Source organism: Agrilus planipennis, unplaced genomic scaffold (genome assembly GCF_000699045.2).
Source record: "Agrilus planipennis isolate EAB-ADULT unplaced genomic scaffold, Apla_2.0 scaffold35, whole genome shotgun sequence".
Lineage (NCBI taxonomy): Eukaryota > Metazoa > Arthropoda > Insecta > Coleoptera > Buprestidae > Agrilus > Agrilus planipennis.
In genome coordinates, this window is record NW_020438957.1 from 42,503 (window position 1) to 51,910 (window position 9,408).

Genomic DNA, 9,408 nt, shown 5'->3' on the forward strand with positions numbered 1-9,408 from the left:
CAGTATTTTAGTTTTACTTTTATTTATTTTCATACAGTACTGATCTGTCAGTACCGCTTCCATTTTATTTAAAGCTATCTCTAGGTCCTCCTTGCTAGATGCTAATACTGCTATATCATCTGCAAATCTAAGCATACTAATCTTTTGCCCTTGCACGTCTATCCCTACAGTTGTACTGTCTTTAATGATGTTGATGGCGTCTTCTTTATTATTAACAAACGTAAAATTTCGAAACCTTTAATTTGATATGTGGTTCATGCACCTTATACCTACGCAATCCCTACGGCTGAATGATTTTAATGTATTTGTCTGTGGTCTATATTTTCAAACACGCTGTATATGTTTCGATTCGTTTCGAGTCTGATATATCTAACACGCTCCGCGTACGTTAACGGCTGATTTATTTGCGAAGACACAATCTTGATTTAGAATCGCTGAAGATCCACTCGATTTATTTATTCCCTCCCGGGTTGTTTATTTCTCGCCATTTAGTTAAAGAAAACAAGGTGACACGCTGTAAAACAGACGTCCTGATAAGCTTTATCGCTACTTGATCCGAGATTGGCCGTTGCTTTATAGTGTGCCACTTAACACACGGCCCATTGCGGACGTTTAAAAAGTTTCTAGAGTACTTTAATTGAAAATGCCGCAGAAATAGAGCGGCTCTGATCTTCTACAAAGATATATTGCCAACTGGTTAATTTTTCAGATCGCGAACGTTCATTCAATCGCTCGCTTCACTTGACGGAAATTGCTAACTAGGTACCTATACCTGCAGGAAAAGAAATAGGTACTAAACGACCTAAGACGAGAAAAACATTTGAAAGTATTTTACATATGAATGAAAATCGCATTGATACAGTCAAAAAATTAAACTGTACATAAGTAAACACCTATTCCCGCAAAAGAAAAACTAAAACTGTCTTCTGCCCTACGCACCAGTTTTGCACTAAAGTGCAGATCAGTGCGCTGCCCTCTTACCAATATTAGTAATAGCTTCTCTTTTTTTAACAGATATTTTCTGAAATCCACAGTTTAGTGTTGTATTGTATAGTCATAACAAATGTTCATTTTATAGGTGACTTCAGCACACAACAAATAAAAAACGCAAATAGAAGAGGATAATATTCTTTTGTAAAATTGACTATCTACCTGAATTGCGATGGTATAAATGCAATTATATGGACGATTTCGAATGCAACTTGTTGGTTAAATGTATCATTTGACATAGACATTTTTCATCAAAGCTTTTTTATTTTTCATCTAGCATTAGAAATCGATTTAAACGAAATTTTAATCATTCTTCAGTTTAAAGAACACACAAATATTTGCGTAATTTTATGGTAAGTGAAACTGCGGCAAAGACAGGCCACTTTTTAAGAAATTACACGCATTAAATAGGTAGTTGTTTTTACTTTTTGTTTATGAATTCGTAGGAAACAACGATTTGCTTCGGATATTGATGACAAACTCGTGACGTTTAGGTATTTCAAAAATTGTTGATTTCAATGAATAAAACAAAACAAAAACTTGTAAATGTTTACGAACAGAAATATTTTCAGTTAATATCTTGTTCTTGCGAATTAATTTCGTGGGAATAACAATTAAAGTGGGCGCAGCCTTTTCAGCGAAAGGTGCGATGAAATTTATAGTTAAAAAATGTACCTACTACCTATTAAGGTGCTAATTGTTATGTGCTATTGTTATTACGTTTACGTTAAAGAAAGTGCGGTTACAATTCATCACAAATTTTTGAGAAACGAGAAAATTGAACTAAAAAATTTCACTTACATTATTAGAATGTAGCAGTATTTTTGTAACTTTCATTGTAATGTCCTTAATTAACCTGCAACAAAAGAAATAAAATTGTTATTGAGAATAATCAGACGAATAAATAAAATATCACCTTGTCAACTACAACAACAATAGAAAAAGAAAAATGGAAAGTTTATTTATGATATTAGTAGGATAAAAACAAACAATTTTATACCGTCAACGTTTTGTCTGAATATGAGGCTTCCTCAGGGCGATTTTAATGTTGCTTTTAACCTCTTTCAATTATTTCCAAGATCCGAAGATTATGAATAAGGAAATAATATGTGGGTCTAACTATTTCTCATGTGCCTATATAAGGCTGACTGTCTACGAAGTCGATCAGGCAGAAGACGGAACGACAAGTTAGGTGATGAAGATTGTAATTAATGATTACAATTACGACCCGGTATGATACGACGGACGATGCAAGTACGGTGAAAATCTCTAATCTGTATTAACGGATGTACAACGGAAACTGCATGAAAATTCTTTTCATGAACTTGAAACTGTCATCATAACTGGAACGTTCACCTACACATATAAAAGCTCCTTTATCTCAATTATTTTCAATGTACGGATGCACCCAAAAGCTCAGCGTGGTTGGTCCATCAACATCGTTTCAGTAGTCGTATTTACGATCCGATCCGGATTGCTCACTATTAATCGTGTTCACAACCGCCCGATCAGTTTGGTCGGATTCGTGGACAACCGGCCTTAGTTCGCACACCTAATTTCATTCAAGGATCATTAAAATTTCCATTAGGGAATGCTTTAATAAATTAACCTATCTATTTAGAGATAGTTCCCGCGATTTCGTTGGTAACTATTACATTTCAGAACACCAATTTATTTGTTAAACGGGAAAAGTAGCTTTTTAGTGAACGTCAGGTAATAGCTGTATACACTCCATTACCTCATCCCATTTAAAGGAAATTCCTAGGTAAGGTTGCACTATGAAAATTAATTGAAAGAGGTAACCGCCTATTTGAGTAACATCATTAGGCTAACCAACTGCCAAATAAGGATAAAATAGTTTATTGCCAGCATATTGCATTGAATCCGAAGAGAGGTTTACAGTAATAGGACGTAACTGAAAACCACAGCAATTTAAAATATTTTTAATTTCGCTAACAGTACTTAACTAAACTGAATCTTTATTAAAAAGAGTAGCCAACAAGTTCAAAGTTAACACCCGCATCCAATGTTCTGTAAATAGATTGTCAATATATAACAAAATTTTATTTTGGGCCATAATCGTTCAACATAATTTAATGTGAAATCTAAAATAACGTTCATTCATTTGTGGAACAATCAGAGCTAAAAGGGGTGAAAAAACTTTATTCATGCAAAAAAAACGTTTCGCCACTATGTTTGGAGTTTTATCAAGGATAGTTTTCTACAACCCTAAGATGTTTATTCCAAACTTGCAGAAAGTGGCTTGGTTTTTTGTTGATTATTGTTTTACTATTACTATAAGGGGAAGAAGTGGAATTCAAGTTTATTATTTTAGTATTTATAATGCCAAAATTATTATTTGAAATTATNGGCCTAAATAAGAATTTACGGATGTTACGTAAAAAACAACAGTAACTTCAAAAATATTTTGTGCCTTATATAGAAACTTTATAAGTAAAAGAGAAGTGTCTAGGAAAAAAAAGATAAGTTGATACACGCTTTTAAATGAATATATATATATATATATATATATACTATATGCATTGGTTTCATACATGTACATCATTAACAAATAAAGTTGTTTTTGTTAAATTATGAAAAAACACTATTTCCATGATTAAATAAAACCACTGGGAAAACGAAAATAACCTAAATTGTTGAACTAAATGACAAGCTTACAGAAACCGCTTTTATTGGAATCGCTTCTAACCCAACCTTTTCAGGTCATTTGTAGTTGCCCAGAGCTTTATTGTCATATTATTGTAATCAAGAAATCAGTGAAACGAAAATAACATAAACATCTGCAGGTTACGCCTTATGTTATACTTACATTATTTAACAAATGATGCTGTTTTTGTCAAATTTAACTGCACGAATAGTTTCTGTAGTGCTTTCATGATAGAGAGCTTTCACCGTTAAAACTGTACCAAACTTAGTGCAGCCAAAATATAGTCAACAAATTTACTGGATAATAGATTAATAAAAATAATAAAAATAAAATTACATTTATTAAAATGAATTGAAGGAAATTACCGTCGAAATACTCAAATATAAATAAACTAACACGTAAATGGCAAAATTTAGAAAATTTACCTGGAAAACAAATACTTTAATGTAAAATTGAACTTTTGCTAAATTTGTTAAATTTATTTATAAACATACAAAGACGTAACCTAATAAAAACCTAGATATTAAGAGATAAAGCCGAAAATGATTTGAATGTAAATTGTTTCTGCTTAAAGAAAACTACAACGGTTAATTTTGACGGTCCTTAGCCTGCTTTTTCGTTTACATACAATTTATTAGCACCTCAATAATTGCTTTAACGCAATTAATTTAATTACTTTATTGAGCCATCAGCTAATTGTGTTAAATAAAATTTATTTTTCTGTACAAACACTTGCGCGTACTTATTGCAACAAATGTAATTACACCTTTCTTTAGTAACCTAATCGCTAATTACTAGAATTAGTGATCGTTACTTATGAGGTCTACGATCGCGCCGGCATGGTCATATTCACATCGTTACATGCATTAAATATCTGTTAGTAAGTACGATAACAGTCTGCGCTTAAATTCTTACTTGACAAGTCATTATATCGAGATCATAAATAATGTCGAATCGCTTATTTTGTTTTCAACTGATATTGTTTATTAACCCTATTCTTGTATCTCGAATAGCACACGTTACAAGTTGGAAAAATGAAAGAAAATGTAACAGTAAGTATACTTCATCCAGTGTAAATAAATTGTTATTATACTTCATTTACTTTCTCTAGTGATGTGCCCCTTCCAATGTCTGGGATGCGCGCTGGCAAAATCGTAGATAGGGAGAAAAAAGCTCATTATACTCCCGACTCTTGTTTGTTAAACATACTTCTTCATACAGTACCTGCCAAAAGTTTTGTTCAATCGTGAATAGTAGTGCGAGTCGAAAACAAGCGTTAAAGCCTTTAATATGTCTTCAAATATAAATAAACATCTCGTTGATATTTTCAGTAGTAATTGGTACCAATAACAGCACATTTGAGCATTGCAATTGTAGTGGATAAAATAGTCAATTTTTCCGTGCAGTACTGTACGGATTATACGCTCCTCACCGGTTAAGAGTTTGGCCGAGAGTTGTCTCCTTCCCTTTCTGGCGTAGTACTGTTCTTTTCTACTTTGCGCCGGTGACCTTCAGTTTGGTCACATCGCTACAGAAAGTAAACGAAGTATACATATATGTAGCTTTACATTTTGTAGAAGATTATGGAGGACAAAGTAGTCGCTCAACGGAAGACAAAGTCAAAGAGTATTAGAATCCATATTGTTCACCAAACGAAATACAATTAACGACAATACTAATACAATAAGTTCTGGCAGCCATTTTAATAAAAAAAGAGTATTCTTTTCTTCGAGATGACTTTAGATAATTATGAGCCACACTGTATATACGAAGCTATAAAATTTGATTCCATTATTCATTCATTCAGCACAAAACACTCGTTTTCGCTTTACAACGCTTGGTAGGCAGCATTTAAAATTTCCTTTATGTAACATTTGTGTTTTCGAAAATTTAAATGCAACTGAATGAGTCAAAAATACAAACCAAACTGTTAATACCGTCAGTTGATTTTAGTTAAAAGGTCTGTTGGTGCGAGGGATATTGCGAGATTTATTCTGACAATGATTTGGGTTCAGATTTATAACTCTAGTTGATCTGATGCATTAGTAGTATTGTTGAAAAATCAGTTACGCATTATTGATATCAAGAATCGATTTGTGAACTTAGGTAGTCAGCGAGGGGTTAATAATTTTATTTGGTAATTAAAACCTCCATTTTTGAAAACAATAATTTACAATCCCAATCGTAAAAATTGCAACAGTATCTTCCTAAATAGGAGAAACGGGAAACAGGGAGTAGATGAATTTTAGACGAGGAAGGTACACCCATATTAGTCAGTAGTTCATGGCTTATTAATTTTTTTTTTCCACAAAAATAATCATACTGAATTGTGCTTGTACTTTAGTAATAATATTGAAGTGTTCAAAATAATGAGACTGATGGCATATGATAGAATACATAAAATATTGCAGATCGTACATATTCAAGTGATTATTACTTTCATTGCAGTAGAAAAAATACTGCAGTATCTGGAAGTTTTCAAAAATTAAGCACTTCAAGAGACAGACAAAAAATTTTCTTTATTTTCCCCCTTAGATCCGACTTTGATTTCAGCAAGAAGTCCAAAAAGCTCAAGGTAGTACCCTTTTAAATGAACTTGTACCGTCGTTAGGGTTTTCCCGAACGAACAGAAGTAATACTGAGAGTAATTTCCTAACTTCGCTGAAATCCATTTCCCATTACATTCTTCATTAAATTATACAATCGGTTTATTTTGTATTGTATAACGTATTACTTTATTATTTTTCTGCTTTAATAGTAAAGCATTGGTTTTATTTTGTTTCAGGTATGATATTTTTTGCTTCGAAGGCATCACCTTTCGAACTTGGTGTGATTTTCATTTTGAAATAACGTGATAGATAGAGGTTATCGAACGCTGTCGACACATGTATTGGTGAGTGATCAGCATTTTAATTTGTGCATATAATTGTAGTACGATTTTGATTGAGTAGCACTCATCGGTTTGCATACTTACGCATATGGAGTCATATACCTCCATCGACTATATAATTTGATATCGTATGCAATGTTTGTATTTTCTAATATATTTCACAGCAAACTGAAGTGCACTGGATAAAATTACGAAGAATTTTGATTTCGTATTCTATTTTGCCACGTCGTTATTATCTCTGGTTCGGACGTATTTACAATAAAGCAAATTCTTTATTGTTTGAGAATTTTCGATACGTGTAATACATGAATCCAAATAAAAGCAAAACAGAAATACTGGTATGCAAACGAAGAAACAGTGGGGAATGAATGAATAGCAGGTTAATTTTGTAAATTCGGAAAAGATTGTTAAAGGTAAATAAATAAAAAAAAAAAACAGGCGAGATAGATTGGTAGGATACGTTCTTAGGAATAAGAGGTTAGTTGGAGACATATTCGAAGTAGAAACAGGAGTTAGGAGGAGTAGAGGTAGACCTAGATTAAATTATTGTTCGGAAATAGTTAACGATGTAGATGTTCTAGTTTTCGGGATATTCGAAGATTAGTTCAGGATAGGAAAAAAGTAGAGGTGCGAGTCCAACAAATCTTAGGACTAGTTAGTTAGAGATATATTAGAAGCACAAACAGGAGTTAGAAGAGTAGAGGTAGACCTAGATTAGATTACTGTTCGGAAATACTTAACGATGTCAGATGTTCTAGTTTTCGGGAAATTCGGAGATTAGCTCAGGATAAGAAAAAGGTAGAGGTGCAAGTCCAACCAGTCTTAGGACTAGTTAGTTAGAGACATATTAGAAGCAGAAACAGGAGTTAGGAGAAGCAGAAGTGGACCTACATTAGATTACTGTTCGAAAATAGTTAACATTGTGGGACGTTCTAGGTTTCGGGAAATTTGAAGATTAGTTCAGGATAGGAAAAAAGTAGATGTGTAAATCCAACCAGTCTTAGGACTAACAGCCTTGCGATGACGAATAATAATACTATGAATCGCTTGACATCGAAATAACCCTGGAATAATTTCTATGTTCACGTATTAATGTAACGATACCAGATGATGTCATTAAATTATTGGTTATTTAATATCATACATATATGGAAATCAGTTTGTAAATAATGAAAATGAGAAACTGATACGAATAATAAATTGTTAAAATAATTGGAACTGGGATGGCCCAACAAGAATATGAATCATTATATTCTGCAGTCTTGCAGACACTGAAATAATCATCAGAAAACGGTGTCAAGTTTATATAATGTGGCTGTTTTACTTTCTTCGAGTTTCATTTGTTCTTAATCGAACAATTCTGAAAACCAGTTATGTACATGTTTAAATTCATCCTTTGAAACGAGCTGAGGAGATGTGACCGTAATACGACCTACAAAATTTCACTTTCTTTCAGCCAGATGTAATAAGGAATTACGTTATTTAAATGCAGTACATGACACTGCTAAACTTTTCGTGTATCGAATGTTGTGTCGTCTTATTCGTTTATTTATTTCTAGATTCGTATAATCTTTTTACAGAATTGTGTAATTCGACATTGCTGTTGTTTAGGTACCTACTGTGTTTAAGTTAAATTTATTCCACTAGTCCGTTGCTTTGTAAGCGAAAATAATAAAAATAACAATTTGAACACGAATTTGTAAAAATAAAATCCCAGCAGAAATAAATTTACTAGCTATTTTAGTTGATGTCGCAATTAAATTGTAATAATTGAGAAACTTGAATTAATTTTTAAAAAAAAATGTCAAAGTTTAGTTTTCTCCGTGTAATGATCATTAAAATTTGCTTAAATTCTTTAATAAACATATCCTCAAATGGAGAATATTTGTAATAACCTATTTGAATTGACATTTTCAAGTACATAAATGTAACAAACCAACGCATATGAAAATTAATAATAAGAAACGCTATCTGTTTGATAAAATTTTTAGTAGGAGCTATCCCTATAAACAGCGCAATAAAAATTAATTTTTATGTCTGACGTAGGATTATTCTATTTTAGAAAAACGAACAAAAGATAAAATATTGCGGTTGTAAATTCGTTAACTGATTTGTGAAACGCAATTGGTGTGCTAATAATTTCTACTTATCTGCAGTTTTATTATACAAAAAATACTGAATACGAACTTGAGCGATCAATATATAGTTTTTTGAATCGTAAATTATGTTAACATGTATAAAGTTATAGGTCAAATATCTAAACAAACAACCTACGGTACCTATTTTATGGATACGAATAATTTGTAATTTTGAATCTTCAGGTATTGCAATTTCGTAGTGCAGAAATAACAATAACTGAAATACAAAATTTCCTTTTTTACGTGGTGAAATGACCTGATAATTTAAAGTAAAATAGCTGCAAATTTTGAATACAATGTTCACCATCCACTTAGCTGGCCTTTTTCAGGCGATATGGTTCCTATAGTTGCAACGTTTGAAATTGGTATAGTCCGCAATAAAATTGTTGCATTTATTTTTTGACGTGACAACGTCTTATAATTCGATAGAGCCGGCTGCACGCACGAAAAAAAACCTTAACTCATGCGGCGTTACCTCGCTCTGAGGCGTTCCACTTAAGGCTTGAAGTGCAAGCAAGAGCGCGGAACGAGCGACAAAGAGGCACAATCGGCCTCCGCGTTCAGCAGCGTTCGACATCTGTCTCTCTCCTACTTGAGTGAGCGATGCGTCCGCGTGGACAGCTGCTATACAATAATACATTTCCATTTACCTCCTTCTCTATATCCATACAAAATATCTATCAAACAAATAAAATTAAAATTTTCTTTTGAAAAATGAAACC

At 32.6% G+C, this 9,408-nt stretch overlaps 1 protein-coding gene across 1 annotated transcript in view; it reads left to right on the forward strand.

The window, feature by feature from the left end:
* Positions 1–6,445: 6,445 nt before the first annotated feature.
* The window catches only part of LOC108744824 (protein shank), a 76,290-nt gene continuing 73,327 nt past the window's right edge, over positions 6,446–9,408 (forward strand). Inside the window, exon 1 of the mRNA XM_018480769.2 lies at positions 6,446–6,551. The gene's annotated coding sequence lies outside the window, so the exon portion shown is untranslated. The remainder of the gene's footprint in view (positions 6,552–9,408) is intronic.